Genomic DNA, 5,266 nt, shown 5'->3' with positions numbered 1-5,266 from the left:
CTACTGTTCTATCTTCAAATTTACTGATTCTTCTCAGTTCTGAACTAAGAATGAACACATTCTGCTGTTGTGTTCATTCACTGGTACTTTTCTTTTAGTTAATATATATTTCAGTTCTAAATTCTTTCATTTGATTCTTTTTACATCTTCTATTACTTTGCTGACACTTTCTGCTTCTTTGTTCCATTTTTTTCATTTGTTTTAAGCATTTTTTTAACTACTTGTTGACACATTTTTATGATGGCTGCTTTATCACTAGAGATAATTCTAACTCTGCATCTCATTGTTGGCATTAATTGATTGTCTTTGTCTTTTTTCATGCAAGTTGAGATTTTCTTGGTTATTTTTATGATGAACAGTTATCAATTGAAACCTAGATTTTTTAAAATTTAGTTTTATGTGAGAGTGAGAGAGAGAGAGAGAGAGAGAGAGAGCGCATGTGAGGGGGGAGACAGGCAGAGGAAGAGAGACAGAATCTTTTTTTTTAATATATGAAATTTATTGTCAAACTGGTTTCCATACAACACCCAGTGCTCATCCCAAAAGATTCCCTCTTCAATGCCCATCACCTACCCTTCCCTCCCTCCCACTGCACTCCCCCCCCCCCCCCCCCGCATCAACACTCAGTTTTTAAGAGTCTTTTATGCTTTGGCTCTCTCCCACTCTAACCTCATTTTTTTTTCTTCCCCTCCCCCATGGGTTTCTGTTAAGTTTCTCAGGATCCACATAAGAGTGAAAATATATGGTATCTGAAGAGAGACAGAATCTTAAGTAAGCTCCTTGCTCAGCATGGAGCCTCACTTGGGGCTCGATCCCATGACCCTGGGATCATGACCTGAGCTAAAATCAAGAGTCAGATGCTCAACTGACTAAGCCATCCAGGCTTCCCAAAACCTAGATATTTTTATATTATGTTTTAAAACTCTGGACTTATTTAAAACTTCTTTTTGTTTTAAATCTGGCTTTCAATGACACTTCCTTGAAAAGGAAAGGGGGCGTGGGAGTGTGCTGTACTATTGTGGCCATATCAAATAGAAGTCTATGTCTATGATTCTTCGTTGGCATTCAATGACATCCAATTAGGGGTGGGCAGCTCCTCATTACTGCTGGGCAAAGGTGGGAATTCCAGCTCCCCAGTAGGCCCTTACTGATACCACCCTGGCTGGGACAGGAAGGAGCACTTCATTATTGGTCCCCATGCAGCTTCCACTAATTCACTAAGGGGATGGCTTTGTTACTACTGGATGGTGAGTGGTGAAAGTTCTGATTCCACTAGGCCTGTATTGACACCATTTCAGCAGGAAATGAGTAGGTTTCCTCATTATTGCTGGGCTGAGTAGGGCGAAATGTCCAGGTTTCCTGCATCTTTTCTGCTGCCACCATAATAGAGGAGAGAGGGATCATTTTACCATCTAAAATGGATAAAACTCTTGGCTTCATACTCAACTTTCTCTGACACCACCACAGTGGTAAAGTGTTAAGGTGCCTCATTTCAGCCTGATGAGAATGGAAGCCTAGACTTCTGATTTGGACATTGTAGTTGGGTGGAGATGAAGTATGTTCTGTGCTGTTTGACTGGAAAAGAATAATTATTGCCTTTAACAAATTCATTCTGTTATGCTCCTTTCCCTGGGCCTTCATCTAAACAGAGCACTTTTTTTGTTCAGGCTGGGTTTTGTTTGTCTTTTGTCTTTTTGTTCTGTGCCCATTTTCAAGTTACTGCTTCCATCTGGGACATATGAGGCAAATTGAAAACCTAGGGGATTCACCATGTATTGTTTGTCAACTTGAGAAAGAGAGCCGTTCTACCTCCCCCTGCCCCCGCAGTCTATCTGAATCTCATGGCTGTTTTACACGTAATGTTCAACACATTTAGTTGTACCTAATGAGAGGAATAGGAAAAAGTACATATGCTCCATTTTCCTAAATTCAAACTTCTTTAGATTCCTTTGTGAATCTTCTTGTTCCCTGGAATAAAATATATTATAGCCAAGAGAACATAATATTTGTACAGCAGCTTGTTATTCTGTCATACTCTGTTTGCTACACTTGTATTTCTGTTCTCCCATATTTAGCCCAGAGGTCAATATCCAAAATAGAGAAGGAAAAGAAAAAAATTAAAGTTAGGTTGTACTTTCCGTATTATATATCAATATTACATATTGACAACTTCTCTCAACCTCTGGGCAGCAGGCATATTCCTTTTTTGGTCTTCTGGTTTCTAATGTAATTTTAACATGTGCTTACTCTTCTTAGCAATTTTAGAGGCTTGCATATTTTCAACCCTACATGCTATAATTTTTAATTTTTAAAAATAATTTTTTTCATTTTACACTACCATGTATTTTGTGTCCATTATGTATTTTACCAAGTGACATGTGTTTTGGCAGGTGGCTGTACTATTGTTAATTTTTAAATGATGTGAATATAGGCTTTAGAGTTATTTATTCATAAAACATATTTATTCATAAAACATACTGATTACACAGAAAAATAAACAGACGTGGTCTTAACCTTCATGGATTTTACAATCTAGTAAGAGAGGGAGAGAGAGATAATTAATAAGTAAGCAAACAAAAATACACAGTAACTGCACGTTGTGGTGAATTTCTAAATGACTTGAAAATACAGAGGTGGAGAATAATAGAGTCAAACAACCTAGAAAGTTGAATCATCAAGGAAGGCTACACTGAAGAGGCCATATTTAAACTAAGCCTTGAAGGAACAAAAAGAAGTCAGCCCTACAGAGCATGAAATAGAGGATGTTCTAGGCAATGAAGAGCAAGAGAAAAAGTAGAATATATCATCAACGGACACAAGAGGTGTAGTGAATGGCCCCTTTACATTCCAGGGACCATTTTCAATTTGGCTTTCTTCAACTTTTCGAGATGTTGTTTCTGCCTACCATCTGCTCAAGCAGAAGGTGGTCAAGCCTCAGGGATGTTGGCAGCACCAGTTTCCATAGAGCTCCAGAAGCCTCTGGTCACTAGCTGATTACCCATTCCATCTGAATTAAAATATCTCAAAACAATAACATTTTCTAATTTATCCAATCTCCAAAGCCCAAGCCACAAGGAAAGAAATTAAATGAAAAGGAGTGTTTGGATGGGACAATTATAGATGGGGAATAGAAGGCCAGAGTTCCAGGGTTCATTCTGCCATGCCTCACTTTTTTTACATGTACGGTCAATTGCCTTCACTTGACAAATTATTCCTTTCTCCCTGGGAGGATAAAAGTCTTATAGGTAGAAAAGACCTTAGAGATTCAGCAGTATAGCTCTCTTAGCAGCACAACCCGGTATAAACCAATGTTCAACCTTTACATCCGTTGATCTACTTACACCTCACAGCTGTTACACCTAAAACCTGCCTTGTCTGAGTTCCCAGGAATTTAAACTAGGATAAATGCTAAGTGATAAGTCTACCTGTGAATGTATGTATATAGTATTGATAAACATAATCTATGCGTATTTTTTTAACCACAAGTATCAAATAGTTGCACAAATGCTTTGATTTCCTCAGAAGAACAGCTATACATATGCAAGGAAATGGTAATGTTAAAGAAGAAGCCAAGTACATACAGTTTTTCTACCTTGATATGTATTCTTACCTTTATTCTGCTAAAGACAAAGATAGTTAACTATTAATTGCCTTGAGAAAATGAGACACAGAGAGCATTTTCTCTTTTCAGATAATGCTGAGCATCTTTCCAGAGAAGAATAAGTCTTACAAGAGGGAAAAGCATGGAAGAGACTTGTTTTTAAGGGATCCGAACAGCAACTGTCAGCCTCAAAGGAAAATAATATGCAAGACAAATAAAAATGAATGATGACTTAATTATGACATTATTAGAAAGGGCACTGAGAATTTTAACTATTCCACTTATAAATTGTTCTGCTTTCCAGAATCAAGGCACAATCTATGGCCAAATATGGATCTTGCAAGAATTCGGGTCAACTTTATGTTTCTGAGATTTTAAAATATTTTTCTAATTTAGCCATAAGTAATTTCCATAAATACATTTTGATATCAGTGACATCCTCTACCTTATCCATTGCCTACTGAGCTTATCTGACCTGACAATACCCACCCTACCTCTTCCAGGACCAACATCTTCCAAAGAATCTTCTGTGGGTTCCATTAAAATTTCAAGATGTATCTCAGAAAAAAGATTCTCAGAAAAAATGATTCCATGTGAAGTTAAAGTCAAGACGTACAGAGTGAAACAAAGCTACATGCACATCTTCTTTAGAGATTTTAGCAAAATGAGCTCCATTTCCCACGTCCATTTGAGCAAAGAAAACCTCTGTGTATCAAGAGAGAGATTCTAGTGTTCCTTAAAACATAACCTGGGAACAAAACCCGAGGCACTCTAATCAAGCTGCAATATCAAACCACAATTCATGCTGGCTTCAGCAACACAAGTATTAAAATTGGAATGACAAAGAAAAGATTAGCATGGCACCTGCACAAGGAAGACACACAACACACAACTCATGGCATCCCTGTGTGGAACCAAAAATTATTTCTCCTTTCATATTGCAAAAATGTTCCATGGGATCTGAATTGTGGTACCACTTGCCACTTAAGGTGCACGGCTTTGTGCTCTTATAACTTTCAGAAGCAGAGAGTGCTTTTCCTTTTTCCCCTTCTAATCTGCCTCAACACCTACATCCTACAAAATGATTATCTAGTCTAGTTTTGTAGCCCAGAGTAAGCACCAGGGAATTTACCCTCAGCATTGTCACCCTTTTTATTTTTTTGTCTTTTATATTATGTATCTTTTACTAGTTATAAAAAACAAAATCATGTTCATTGTGGAGATTTAACCAAAGTATAAGAAAATTAAAATCATGTGATTTGATATTGTATAAAAGTATCTTAAAGTGGATGTTCAGTTATAAATACATAAGAATAAGAACATCATAAAACAAAAAAGCAGGAAGAAAGTTAGTATAGGAATTTGCCTTACCAGATATCAAAATATACTAAAAATTCGCTTTAATATGGTCAGTGTGATAATGCATTGGAACAGACAAAGAGATTATGAGAACCAAACAGAAAATCCAAAAATAGATCCAAGAAAATATAATAATTTAACACGTGACAAAGGGGTATTTGAATTCAGTGGTGAAAGGTGATATATTTTCTTTTACTTTTTAAAATGTTTATTTTTTGAGAGACAGAGTGCGAGCCAGGGACGGGCAGAGAGAGAGGGAGATAAGGAATCTGAAGCAGGCTCCAGGCTCTGAGCTGTCAGCATAGA

The 5,266-nt window shown here is 37.1% G+C and overlaps 1 non-coding gene across 1 annotated transcript; it reads left to right on the top strand.

The window, feature by feature from the left end:
• Positions 1 to 4,403: 4,403 nt before the first annotated feature.
• LOC125165049 (U6 spliceosomal RNA) lies at positions 4,404 to 4,511 on the top strand. Its single transcript, XR_007151949.1, has one exon. It is a non-coding gene; the product is annotated as a U6 spliceosomal RNA (small nuclear RNA).
• The last annotated feature ends 755 nt before the right edge of the window (positions 4,512 to 5,266 follow it).

This window comes from Prionailurus viverrinus, chromosome B1, assembly GCF_022837055.1.
Source record: "Prionailurus viverrinus isolate Anna chromosome B1, UM_Priviv_1.0, whole genome shotgun sequence".
NCBI lineage: Eukaryota > Metazoa > Chordata > Mammalia > Carnivora > Felidae > Prionailurus > Prionailurus viverrinus.
Note: the sequence above shows the minus strand (reverse complement) of the source record. Positions and strands in the feature narration are given on the sequence as shown.